The sequence below is a fragment of the Delphinapterus leucas genome, chromosome 2, assembly GCF_059928025.1.
Source record: "Delphinapterus leucas isolate spDelLeu-1000000601 "Yukka" chromosome 2, BTC_Dleu_Yukka2, whole genome shotgun sequence".
Classification (NCBI taxonomy): Eukaryota; Metazoa; Chordata; class Mammalia; order Artiodactyla; family Monodontidae; genus Delphinapterus; species Delphinapterus leucas.
Window position 1 is genome coordinate 12,664,842 of NC_143130.1, and position 14,969 is coordinate 12,679,810.

The 14,969-nt window shown below is 39.0% G+C and overlaps 1 non-coding gene across 1 annotated transcript; it reads right to left on the bottom strand.

Moving 5' to 3' along the window:
* Positions 1-7,172: 7,172 nt before the first annotated feature.
* Positions 7,173-7,278, bottom strand: LOC115802855 (U6 spliceosomal RNA). Its single transcript, XR_004023403.1, has one exon. It is a non-coding gene; the product is annotated as a U6 spliceosomal RNA (small nuclear RNA).
* Between the last annotated feature and the right edge of the window lie 7,691 nt (positions 7,279-14,969).

Consider the following 14,969-nt stretch of genomic DNA (forward strand, 5'->3'; position numbering starts at 1 on the left):
AAACTCTGATTCTGAGAGTACATAGAGTATGCTACTAAGGTCCCATCAAAATGAAATACTACTTTCTGATCTTGCAGAGTCAGAGCTTTGCATATGTGTTAAGCTGTAAAACTAAGCATCCTTGTCTAAACAATGGGCACCACTTTGGCTGTTGATGGAGCATCTGCGAGTGTATCATGCTTTCTGCCAGGCTCACACTTCTAGTGTCATCCAGCTGGGAGCAGCTCTCCCTGATTCAAGCACACATGCAGCACGCATTTTAGCACTTAGCCATCCTCTCTTGCTGTCTAGTTCAAAAACAGCACACAGGTCAGGGAGCCAGGTTACCCAAGAATTTAGACTAAATGTCATTGGCCAGTTCAAACCTTAGTGCTGTACATATGTTTGGTTATTACAGTATCTTCAGATTTTGTCTTTCAAGTTTTGGTAACAATGGCTCATGTTGATAGCACATTGCTGTTCCAGCTTCCTGAAGCCTGTTTTTTAAATTTGATTTGTTACTTCTATTAGTTTATCACTGGGTAGGGTTCTCTCAGGCTGAACTAAGAGTGTTTAAGATGGTTGTAGGAGAATTACTTTTCTTTCTCAAAGGCAATTGGCAGTTGCAAAAAAATCCATCAAAGGACTCATAAGTAAAATATATGTTATTTTTTATTTGAAAGGGAACACATACTGTTCACATACTGTTTAAATTAAGAAGAGAATAAAACATTCTTTATAATAAAAACAGCAAATGATAGAAATGAATACATTGGTTCTATATTGTGGACTAATTAAAAGACCCAGAGAGAAAAGAAGAATAGAAAAAGAAAAATAGTCTATGGCCATTAAAAAAAAAAAGAAGAGGAAAAGAGGGAAGACCAAATAGAAACAGAGATACAGAAAAAAATACAAACGTATGGAAAAGCAAGAGAGAGAGAATCTTCTAAAAAGTAACAGCAAACAGTGGCTTTTTAATATGTTGCCATTAAACAATGAAACGTTTTTATAACTAGAGCATAAATGAAGAAGTGATCCTGGAGACCATATTCAGAGCAGATACCTGAGGTAGAACCTGAGGGCCAGTGTTTTCCCAACTCTGCTTTTAAGAAAGAAATATTAGATGACCCAGCAATTCCACTCCTGGGTATATATCTGAAAAAAACACTAATTCGAAAAGAAATATGCACCCCAACATTCATAGCAGCGTTATTTACAATTGCCAGGATATGGAAGCAACCTAAGTGTCCATCAGCAGGTGAATGGATAAAGAAGATATACAGATGTGGTATACATCTATATATATGTATATATATACAATGAAATACTACTCAGCCATAAAAAAGAATGAAATTTTGCTATTTGCAGCAAAATGGATGGACTTGGAGGGCGTTATGATAAGTGAATAAGTCAGAGAAAGACAAATACTGTATGGTATCATTTATATGTGGAATCTAAAAAATACAGCAAACTGGTGAATATAACAAAAAAGAAGTAGACTTACAGATATAGAGAACAAACTGGTGGTTACCAGTGGGGAAAGTGAAATTTTGAGGGGTAATATAGGGGTAGGGGATTAAGAGGTACAAACTACTAGGTATAAAATAAGCTACAAGGATATATTGTATAATCATGGGGAATATAGCAAATATTTTACAATAACTATAAATGGAGTATAACCTTTCAAAATTGTGAATTACTATATTGTACACCCGTAACTTATATAACATCACTTCAGGCGGGGCACCAAGTAGGAGTTTGAAAGGGAAAAGAGTAAGTCACAAGGCATAAGAGCATTGCTGTCAACTAGTTTCCACACACCATATAATCAGTCTTTCCCATAAACCTGAGGAGACACCATTGGAAAATGGTGGGAAACCTGTAATGAAAGCACAGCAGTGATTCTATCTGAGCTGGAGTCCTCCCCCATCCCAGGAAACCCCCTTTACTGCCCAAGTATTCCCTCACTTCCCTGAAACACAGGATACACGTTTAATCATTTTAAGTGAACATTTTGTAAGAGCAGGGCTACATTCAAGCCCAACAAAACAACATATGCCTCGGCACTTGGTGTGGGACAAAAAAGATGAGGAGTATCAAAAGCAGAGAGGAAATCTTTGGAAAGGGATGGGAAGAGATTTTTTTTTTTTTTTTTTTTTCCGGTACGTGGGCCTCTCACTGTTGTGGTCTCTCCCGTTGTGGAGCACAGGCTCCGGACGCACAGGCTCAGCGGCCATGGCTCAGGGGCCCAGCCGCTCCGTGGCATGTGGGATCTTCCCGGACCGGGACACGAACCCACGTCCCCTGCATCGGCAGGCGGACTCTCAACCACTGCGCCACCAGGGAAGCCCAGGGAAGAGATTTTTTTTTAAGGCCACCTTCGATTTTTTTTAAATCTAGCTAATTTTAACTTTAAAATTAACTAACTAGTCTGTTAACTGACATGGTTTTTCCTGGGGTGTAACTTGAAGCCTGTGGCATTCCCAATGTGCCATGTGGATGACACCCTACATGGGGGCTGCCACAAAGTGCGTTTTGGTTTTCAAGAGGCTGCAGTTTTAACTAGCCATGTTCTAAGGCATCACAAGGGCGTGTGTTCTGGTCCAGTTGTGTTTTAGGGTGTTGCAAGAAGATCTGGCATTTATCCAACTCAACGGAAATGCTGAATGAAGCAGTTGTGGTTTTCATTTCTAGGATCACCTCTTTGCAACGACCATGCCCTCTTTTCAAAATAAAAATAACAACCTTTAGATTTTTGAAGTCTCTCCTGATTTCTCAAAATTTGAAGTTAATGACCCTATCCTAACTTTAGTCAATATCCCAAGTATCTATCATTTAAAAGAGGTACTTTCATCCATAAGCTAACCTCACTTTCTGCCCTATTATCAGAAAGAATGTAAATTCAGGTTTCTGGTGCAATCGACCTTTATTTTTAAAGACTGAGGCTAGAAAGTCCCTCCCCTAATAATGTTAACTGTATCAGCGGTCCCCAACCTTTTAGGCACCAGGGACCGTTTTCATGGAAGACGATTTTTCCCTGGACCAGTGGGTGGGGGCGAGGGGGATGGTTTGGGGATGATTCAAGCACATTATGTTTATTGTGCACTTTATTTCTATTATTATTACATTGTAATATATAATGAAATAATTATACAACTCACCATAATGCAGAATCAGTGGGAGCCCTGAGCTTGTTTTCACTTGCCACTCACTGATAGGGTTTTGATACGAGTCTGCATGCAACTGATTTATTATGGTCTCTGTGCAGTCAAACCTCTCTGCTAATGATAATCTGTATTTGCAGCTGCTTCCCAGCACTAGCATCACGGCCTCAGCTCCACCTCAGATCATCAGGCATTAGATTCTCATAAGGAGCGGGCAACCTAGATCCCTCACATGCACAGTTCACAGTGGGGTTCTTCCCCCTTGAGAATTTGATGCTACCACTGACCTGACAGGAGGCGGAGCTCAGGCGTAATGCGAGCGATGGGGAGCGGCTGTAAATACAGATGAAGCTTTGCTTGCTCGCTCACTGCTCACCTCCTGCTGTGTGGCCCATTTCCTAACAGGCAATGGACCGCTACCAGTCCGTGGCCCGGGGTTGGGGACCCCCGATCTATATCTTTCCATTCCCTATTAAGAGAAAGGAAACAATTTTCCTTTTTCTTTTTTTTTTTTTTGTTGTTGTTGCATCCATCCCAAATTCATTATAATTCAAGAAGGAATCATCTGACTTACCCTTCTTTTTTAATTGAACTATAGTTGATTTATGATGCTGTGTTTATCTGAATTACTTTTTGAACTACCTATGAAGAAAAGGGCTGTGTAAGTAAAAAATGAGCATGATTACAAGGCCAATAACTGGCCCACCTAAGATAAGAGCTTTCAGCAACTTTATGAGAATACATTTGCTTACAATTAATATAACAAATATAAACACATCGCTGATGGGAATTTAAAATGATACAGGCACTTTGGAAAACAGTTTGTCAGTTTCTTAAGTTAAACATACACTTACCATATGATCCAGCAATTTCACTCCTACGTATCTGCCCAAGAGAAATGGAAACATATGTCTGTCCAAGACTTCCACACAATGTTCATAGCAGCATTATGCATGATAAGCAAGAAGCTGGAAACACTTCAAAAGCCCATCAGCTGATGAATGGATAAGCACACTGTGGTACAGCCATACAATGCACCAATAAAAAGGAGAGAACTGTGGATACAGTCAACAACATAAATGGACCTCAAAAACGTGATGCTAGTGAAAGAAACCAGACACATAAGACTACGTATTGTATAATTCCATTGATGTGAAATTTATAGAAGGGGTAAAACTATAGAGACAGAACACAGATCGGTGGTTACCTTGGGGCTGAGATGGGAGTGGGGATCATCTGCAAACAGACATGAGAAGCCAATGGGATGATGGCACTGTTGTAACACTGGATTGTGGTGATGGTTGCACAACTGTGTACATTTACTATAACCTGTCTAGTTGCCACTTAAAATGGGTGAATTTTATACCATGTAAATTATGCCTCAGTATAGCTGTTTTATAAAAGAGCATATATAGTAGCAGAAAAAATAAAATCTGTGACTATCTATTTACCTTTACAAAAAGAAACCCAGGAAGGATAAACCAGAAAACCACCAAGTTGGTTACATATAAGGGGATATGGAAATAGGGGTTGAGGATGGAGTGGCATTTATATGAATATACCTTTCTGTACAGTTTTCCTTTTGGAAATATAACCTTCTACATATTCAGAAATTAATAAGGATGGGATGGGGAAAATAAAATAGAGAGCAAACTGAAACAAATCAGACCAGTTAGATTTCAAATGAGTTGTATAGCTACACAGAAGGAAAACAGAAAAAGAAAGAACTAATCTGAGCAAGGTCTGAACACAGTATTGGACTGTATGCCCTCAGTTCGTGGCAGAGTAATGGGGCACAGAGGAAATTACAAACAAATCCTGAACTCTTTTCAGTAGGTTTTGTTTGTGTAGAGGCAATAATGAAGCAATTCTGAAATCATTTTAGATGTTTTATGCAAGTGAGCAAATAAGTAAATGTATTGTTTGGGGGATTCAAGGTTCTCACTGAAAAAAAAAAACCAAAAACCTCATGCCAGTATGGAATAGAAAAAAGCAAGGATAAACCCTGTGGGGCTGAATGGAAATTGAAATTATTGCTATGAATGCATGATTTCTAAAATATGTACATGTATTTATGCATACACATATGTCTATTTGCATGTATATCTATATATGTATGTATACACCTGTGTATACATATGTACATGTATTTATGCATATGCTATCCATTGATTTTCCACCTCACTCAATTGAGGGAACAGTTAAAATTTATGTGCATATTTATACACACACGTGTATGTATACATATATACATGTGTGTGCATGTGTATGTATGTATATGTATAAATATCCATTGAGTTTCTAGTTCACTCAACTGAAAGGTGCAAGAAGGAAAGACTTCCAGGACCAATGAGCATATGTCACCCCAAGATCTTGGTTTCTAACATCTTTCCTTAGGAACCAAGACTCTTCATAGAAATGGCTGAATTCAAGGCTGGGGCAGGCAGGTACAAGAAAAGCCTGGAAAATCTTTTTATGCCAGATATTAAGGAAGTGCTCACCATGATGGGGAGAGGGGTATCACATATCACAGGAGCCAGCTTATAGGGGCTCCACTGGCCATATCAGGTGCAATTTGAGCATGAAAATAATTATGTACAGAAGTGAATTATAAATCATTGAAAAAATAGGTATAATGAGTGCATACCTATAATAAATATAGAAATAACTGAGACAAATAGGGAGGGTTCCTGCTTAAAATGGAATACCAAGTGCCAAATGGCAAATGGAGAGGGAGTGCTAGAATTGGAAAATAACCATTTTGCAACCATGATAGTAAGGATCAGTTCAGCAGAAATCATCAATGGATGCTGAATCCAGAAGGAAATTTTGATGAGGGGCAAAATATTTGCATGGACATAAAGTGTATCCCTCAGTATCCCTTGGTATCCATGAGGGTTTTGTTCCAGGACCCCTGTGGATACCAAAACCTACAAATGTTCAAGTCTCTTATGTAAAAGGGTGTAGTATTTGCATATAACTTAGACACATCCCCCCACATACTTTAAATCATCTCTAGGTTATTTATAATACCCAATGCAATATAATGCTCTGTAAATAATTGGCAGTACACTGCACATTCAAGTTTTGACTTTTGGAAATCTCTGGAAATTTTTTCCGAATACAGTAAGTCCCCTACATACCCCTACATATGAACCTTCAAGCTGCGAACTTTCAAAGATGCGAATGTGCTTTCACACGTCCAATCACGTGAAGTTAGTTCACGTGTCTGGCATACATTGTCATGTGCATGCATCCTCTACAAGCTGTTGTGCAGCTTGCCCTCCATCTCCTGTTGCTGACGATCCTTCAGCTCTACCACGTCCCACCTCCTCTCCCTCCTCCAGTCAGTAACTCTTCTTGCCTGTTCACTCGATGCCAGCCCCTGTGTGCCAGCTGCTGTGCTGTTCTTTTCAAGGTACTGTACTGTAAGATTAAACGTGTTTTCTTTATTTTTTGTGTTTGTTTGTTTTTTATGTACTATTTGTGTGGAACATATTATAAACCTATTACAGTACAGTACTATATAGCCAATGGTGTTAGTTGGGTACCTAGGCTAACTTTGTTGGACTTAATGAACAAATTGGACTTACGAACGCGCTCTCCCAATGGCAATCACTGGTATGTAGGGGACTTACTGTATTTTCGGTCTGAGGTTGATTAAGGATGTGGAACCCATGAATATGGAAGGCCAACTGTATATGAGAGACAGAATGATGAAGCAAACGGATGAAATGTTAATAGCAGGTGAATCTGGGTAAAGAGTATTCTTGCTAATACCCTTGCTCATACAACCTTTCCATGCTTGAAATAGTTTCCAAATAAAAAGTTTAAAAATTGAAGGAAAAAAACCCTGAAAGTAGCCTTCCACCTCAAACTCCTCTTCCCAGGAGTAGGTCAATGTTAACAATTTTGCATGTATATTTCTAGATCCATTTCTATGTATTTTTTATTGTGGTAAAATATACATAGCATAAAATTTACTGTGTTAACCATTTTTAAGTGTATATAGTTCAGTGCATTAAGTGCAAAAAAGTGGAATGCTTCTGGATTTATGTGTCATCCTTGTGCAGGGACCATGCCAATCTTCTCTGTGTGGTTCCAATTTTAGTCCACGTGCTGCCGAAGCAAGCGCTCTAGGCATTTTTATTTTTTTATTTTTTTGCGGTACGCGGGCCTCTCACTGTTGTGGCCTCTCCCGTTGGGGAGCACAGGCTCCGGACGCGCAGGCTCAGCGGCCATGGCTCACGGGCCCAGCCGCTCCGCGGCATGTGGGATCTTCCCGGACCGGGGCACGAACCTGTGTCCCCTGCATCGGCAGGCGGACTCTCAACCACTGCGCCACCAGCGAAGCCTCTAGGCATTTTTAAACGCGCATGTTCCAACATTATATATGTAATCATACTGTACAAAGGAAGAAAAAGAAAAAAATGAAGGTGAAAGGTAAACATTCCTGGTAAAACAAAAAATTTGTGACTAGCAGAACTGCAGGAATGTTAAAGGAACTCTTCAGGCAGAAGGAAAATGATAACAGTTGGAAATTTTAATCCACATAAAGGAATAAATAACACCAGAAATGGTAAATATGTGGGTAAATACAAAAACGTTCTTTCACCTACTTAATCTCTTTAAAAGATATTTGACTATTTAAAGCAAACATAATAAAGTGTGTGGGGCTTATAACATATGTAGAAGCAAAATGTGTGACAACAAATACAGAGGACAAGAGGAGGAAAATAGAAGTATCCTTTTGTAAGGTTCTTACATGTCACATGAAATGATAAAATATTATTTAAAGGGAGACTATGATTACTTATGATCAGTCGAATAACCCTAGAGCAACCACTAAAAAAAATGTTTAAAGGAGGTATAGCTAGTCAGCCAATAGTGGTGATAAAATGGAATCATGAAAAGATTAGATTACTACAAATGAATAGAAATGAAGGGAAAAGAGAACAAAGAATAGATTGGGACCCATTGGAAACAAGTGCCCAAATGGTAAATTTAAACCCAGTCACATCAGTAATTACATTGAATGTAAACTGTCTAAACACTCCATTATTACATAGATCAAATCATTATGTTGTACACCTAAAACTAATACAATATTATATATCAAGTATAATGCAATTCTTTTAAAAAAGCGCTGCATTAAAAGACAGAGATTGTCAGATTGGATAAGGAAAAGCAATACTCAACTATATGCTGTCTGTAAGAGACTGACTTTAAATATAAAGACGTGAGCAGGTTAAAAACAAAAGGGTAATTTTTAAGTTATCTAAAAAGTTTATAAAAAAAGAGTAAAAAGATAAATATATGCCACACAAGCTCTATGCAAAAGAAAGGGAATTGACTATATTAGTATTAGACAAAACAGATTTTAGATCAAGGGATCATAATAATAAAGGGATTAATTCATCAAGAAGACAACAATGCTGACAGGGCTTCAAAATACATGAAGCAAACTGATAGAAGTAGAAGAAGAAATAGACAAAATTATTATTGTAGATTTCAATGCTACTCTCTCAATTATTAAAATATGTGGGCCAAAATATCAGTAAAGATACAAACAACTTGAATAACATATCAACCAAATTAAATTAATGGGCATTTATAAAACATTCCATCTAACAACAGCAGAATAAACATTATTTTCCAGTGTACATGGAACATTTACTAAGATAGACCATATTAGGGGCCATGAAACAAGGCTCCAATAAATTTTAAAGGATTGAAATCATTTATGCCATATTCTTTGACCACAGTGAAATTAATTAGAAATCAGTAATACAGCGCATAGCACAGGGAGATCAGCTCAGTGCTTTGTGACCACCTAGAGGAGTGGAATAGGGAGGGTGGGAGGGAGACGCAAGAGGGAGGAGATATGGCGATATATGTATATGTATAGCTGATTCACTTTGTTATACAGCAGAAACTAATACACCATTGTAAAGCAATTATACTCCAATAAAGATGTTTAAAAAAAAAGAAATCAATAATAGAAAGATATCTGGAAACACTCCTGTTTGGAAATTAAACAACATATTTCTAAATAACACATAGGTCAAAAAAAAATCACATGTGAAATTAGAAAATATGTTGAACTGAATGAAAACAAAAGCAGCACGTATTAAAACTGTGGTATGCATCTAAAGCAGTGCTATAAGGGAAATTTGTTACTTTCATTGCTTACACTGGAAAGAAGAAAACTTCAAAATCAAAAATCTAAGCTTCCACCTTAAGAAACTAGAAAAAGAAGAGCAACTTAACCCAAAGTGAAAGGAAAGGAAAGAAATAACCAGAAATCAATAAAATAATAAATGGACAAACAATAGGGAAAACCAATGAAAGCGAAAGCTGATCTTTTGAAAATAAAATTGGTAAATCTCTAGCCAAGCTGAATAATAAAAGTATATAGAGGACAATTACCAATATCAGGAATGAACAATTCTACATACACTAAAATGATAATAAGGGAATATTATGAATAACTTTAAGCCAATAAACTCATCAAATTAGATAAAACAGAAAAAATTCCTAGAAAATCAGAACTAAAGCTCACTCAAGAAGAAATAATTTAAAAAAAAAAAAAAGAAATAATTTAAATACCCCAATTTATATTAAAAAAATTGAAGTAGAATTGAAGAAAACCCTTAAGTCCAGATGGCTTTACTGGTAAATTCTACCAAATATTTAACGGAGGAATAAAACCAATCCTACACAAAAAATTAGAGTGGAGAAGACTTTGCTATTTATTCTATGGAGCTAGTATTACACTAATACCAACACTAAAAAAGGAAATTAAAAGGATAGAAAACTACAGGCCAATACTCCTTATGAACACAGACACAAAATCATTAACAACATTTTAGTAAATCAAATCCAGCTGTATACAAAAAAGGAACGCATCATGACCAAGTGGGGTTTATCTCAGGAATGTGAGATTCATTCAACATGCAAAATTTAATAAATGTAATCCACCACATTAACAGACTAAAGAAGCTGTATGATCAGCTCAATTGATGCAGAATAATATTTCACATTTTTAACACCCAATCATGATTAAAAAGTCAAACAAACTCTCAGCAAGCTAGAAATAGAAGGAAATTTTCTCAATCTGATAGAGGAAGTCCACCAAAAACCTATAGCTAACACCATACTTAAAAATTTTAAACTGAATTATTTTCCCCTAAGTTTGGGAAGAAGGCAAGAATTCCTCTTTTGCCATTTCTATTCAACAGGAGTTCCTAGTCAATGTTATAAAGCAAGAAACCAAAATAAAAGCCACACTATTTTGAAAAGAAGAAATGAAGATGTCATTATCCACTGGCTATGTGGTTGCACATGTAGAAAATTCTAAGGAATCTACCAAAAAGCAACTATAACTTGGAACTAAGTCGATCAGAATTTGTAAAGAATTCACAAAACAATAATAGGACAACCTGATTTCTGAAATGGGCAAAAGATGTGAACAGACACTTCACCGAAAAAGATATACTAGTGGCAAATAAGCACATGGGGGAAAAAATGCTCAACATCATCAGTCATAAGGGAAATGCAAATAAAACCACAATGGGCTACCACTCTATACCCTCCATAATGACTAGAATTTTTTTGGTTTTATTTGGGCAATACCAAATGTGGACAAAGATGTGAAGCAACTAAGACCCTCATACACAGCTGATAGGAATGCAAAATGGTACAGCCACTTTGGAGAACCCTTTGTCAATTTCTCATGAAGTTAAATATACATTTACCATATGACCTGCAATCCACTTCTACATATTCACCAAGCAAAATGAAAATCGACATCCATGTGAAGACACAAATATTCATAACAGCTTTCTCCATAATAGTCCAAAACTGGAAACACACCACACGTCATCAACAGATGAATAGAAGAACAAATTATAGATCACTCCCTGGCAATGTGAAGGGACAGACTTCTGAGATGTGCAACAACATGCCACACTGAAATTCGGTTTTGTTTGTTCTTTCACTCCCTTAGCTGCCTCTCCACCACACACACACACACACACACACACACACACACACACACACCCTCTGTCACTATATACCCCTTGAGATCAGGAACTGTTTCCTCTTTTCCTTTGTATTCCAAGTGCCTAGCACAGAGCCTGACCTATAGTAAATGCCCGGGAATTATGTATTGAATGAAAGAATATTATTGCTTTTCAGTGTTCATGATGTTCTTATTGATGCCAAGTCAGCTTGCAGCTTCCATATTCTGGGGCGTTGGGCTCTTTTCTCGTGTACTCTGGTGAAGCACACCGTCCACTTTGACTTCCAGGTGACTGGTCAGCCGAGTTGACAGTGGCAGTAATGGAAGCTTCTGCACTCCTGCTCCAGTCTTTCCTCTTGATCCTCAAGGGGTTTGAGCTAAGGTTTCTTCCATCCCTCCTTTGGGCTCAGGCACAGTGCCAGCCTCAGCCCCAGTGTCTGAATCATATGCTCCTTTGGCCAAGTTTTAAGAGCCAACTTGCAATTTGGCCATTGCAATATGTTCTGACTCCTTCGCATGTGGTTTGAGCTCATTGATATTCATGAGCTTGCAAACAGGAGACCCATCTCACTGGGAGGCTGGGCAGTGGACAAAGGGCCCTTTCCTGGTCTCCCTGTGATGTTGGCCAGGCTGCTGTGCCCACTGAGAATAGCCCAGATGCTTCTAGAGGGATTCCTTAAGTCCCTGTCCAGATGGAACAGATCTTTCATCCCTGAGCTTTGGGTATCTTGGCCTCCAGAGATGAGTACCCAGAAGCCCACGTCGCTCTGGAAGACACTGACTGCGTTTTCACTTCTTGGGGACCCTGATGTGTATTTGATTCAGTTAAAAATGTGTAACCAGGTCCAGCATCCCACAGCAGCTAAGAAGGAACGCCAGAGCAGAGAGTAATGTCCACAGTGGCAGAGGTTGCTGCAGTTTCATGGGCCAGCAGCCGAAGAGATTGTTTTTTCTTGAAATAGGTTACTATTTCTTTTTTTTCTGGTTAGGTCATAGACTCATAATACAAGCATGCTTTTGCTTCCCTTAATTCAATTAAGCCATTTTCCAGAATAAGCTCTCTAGCTCCTCAACTGAGTTCATTAACTGGTGTGTGCACATGCATGTATACGTGTGTACCTGTGTATGTAAACAACTTAGGGGCCTAACCTAGACGGGCCACACTTTCAGGGAGTTCCAGCACATGAGGGCCTCCTGCTAGCTGTTGTAAAATAACAGTACTGGAATGTTTGTATTCAGATACATAGGACATACTATGTGTCAGGCACTGTGTTAAATACTCTTCAAGGTTTATCTCCTTGAATCCTTAAGAGGACTATGGGAGGTAGGCCAGTCTTAGCCCCAATTCACAGATGAGGGGACTGAGGCTTATCAAGGTGAAGTAATTTGCACAAAGCCACACCTCCAGAAGTGATGGACCTGATTTTCAACCTCAGCAGCCTGGCTTCAGAACCATGCTTTTTACCGCCACATGTTGAGATTGATGGGTCAGCCCTTGGAATAACACCATCAGATAAAGAGGGTGGACAGCAGCCAACTCTAATTTTATATTGTTGGCTGTGGATTAGCCACCTTCTGCTCAAAGGGAAGAGCCCAAGTGTCTGGACTCTGACTTACAGCGCTGGTTAATTTTTGGCAGAAGGGACTGTTTGGTGTTTCTCCAACATCCTCTAACCTAGATGCACAGGAACTTGACTGTGGTTCCTTGAGGTGGGAAGGCGGGTAGTGATTTTCTGGGAGCCGGTGAAGAAACTGTAACTCTGTTGGGAAGAGAGCCCTCCTGACTTCTGAGAAAGCAATGGGAGGATCCATTCCTTCGCTCATTCATCAAATATTTTTAAGCACCTCTTTTAGGGGGGAGAGAAAGGCAGCAACAAACCCTGCCTTCATAGAGCTTACAGTCTGGCAGAGAAGATGGCAGTTAAATGAGCAATTACAATGAGGTGCCTGAGAGCAATGCTACAGGAAGTGCTGGGAGCAATGGGTGCATGGGCCCTGGAGGACACTGTCTCCCATTGAGAAGTAACATCAAGGTCAAGGTCGGGAGACTGGAGAGGCTCAAAGGCAAACACCAGGATCAGCCCAACGATGAGGAGAGGTAGATGAAGAACACAGGGGGCTGAGGAGAGCCCCGTCTGTCCTCATCCCAGGACATTTTAAGTGACCATCAAAAAATGTCATGAGCAAAAAAAACAAAAAAATGTCGTGAGCTCTCAGGGGCACCAGAACCAAAGGCCAAGGGAGTTTCAGGGTTCTGGCGTTTCTGCTAGTAGGCATGCAGAGCCACAACGTTTCTTATTCTCATTGCTAACATCAACCACGCCGCTAACCGACTTTGATCTATAGAAGCTTGATTACATTAAGCACTTGCTAAAAGAAGTTTCCTTTCTTTCCCTAAATACCATATTTTTTTCACATATTGGATCTGCCACCCTCCCAGGGAGAGTGATTCATTTTCCAAAGTTGATTTTTCTAAGAAGTAAATTCTCATCCACTTTGAAAGCCTACCACAAAGTGACGTGGCAAAACCCGGGGAACAATTGCAATAATTAAAGACAGTATTTCAAGTTTTCCCCAACTTTTCATCAAGTGCTCCCACAACAGAGGGGAGTCAAACCCTGCCCCCTGGAAGTTTGGAACATCCTTACAGTTCTCAGGAAGGTCTTCGAAGTTTTGTTTTTTTTTTTTCCTGTACGCGGGCCTCTCACTGTTGTGGCCTCTCCCGTTGCAGAGCACAGGCTCCGGACGTTCGGGCCCAGCGGCCATGGCTCACGGGCCCAGCCGCTCCGCGGCATATGGGATCTTACTGGACCGGGCTATGAACCCGTGTCCCCTGCATCGGCAGGCGGACTCTCAACCACTGCGCCACCAGGGAAGCCCTTTTGTTTTATTTTAAAATGTTATACCAACATTAGTGAATTTTGTGTTAACTCTGTAACATCAGATTATTTTAATATGAAAACAGTATATTGCAGATGAAATCCTGCCATTTGTGACAACATGGATGGACCTTAAAGGTATTACGCTAAGTGAAATAAGTCAGATAAAGAAGGACAAATACCATGTGATTTTGCTCATATGCGGAATATAAAAATAAATAAATGAACAAATCCAAACTAACATAGATACAGAGGGCAGAGTAGTAGTGGTTACCACAGGGGGAGGGGCAGAGGTGGAGTAGGAAATGGGTAAAAGGGGTCAACTGTACGGTGATGAATAGAAACTAAACTTTGGGTGGTGAGCACGCTATAGTGTATACAGAAGTAGAAGTGTAATGTTGGACACATGAAACTTATATAATGTAATAAATCAATGTTACCTCAATAAAAGAAAAGAAAAGAAAAACTGTATTTGTCACCGAATCTTTGAATAGTTGATGCTCCAGGAAAATGAGCCAGCTGCATGCTCCAGAGCAAGAAAATCCTTTTCACTCTTTTTCATTACACAGTGCTTTTTTTTAAAACCATAAAAACCACCAGTAAGTACAAAAAATTTAAAGTGAAATTTGAAAATATTCTACAACACTTAACAATGGTTTCCTCCCCACTTTGGGCTGGTGATCCTAAATCTAACCCAGAAGGCTGCGATTCATCCTAGATCTCTTTGAATCTCTTTGAATACAAAGATTTTGTTTTTAATCTATAAAATGGGGACAAAAACATTTGCCGCATAGGGATGTTATAAGGACTAAATTGAATTAGCGCATGTAAAGTATTAGGCAATAATGGATACCCCATAGAAATCTGTTTCTTTCTCATAGATGCATAGACAAACTGCAAAGAAAAAAAATCAGTCTTGGGCTT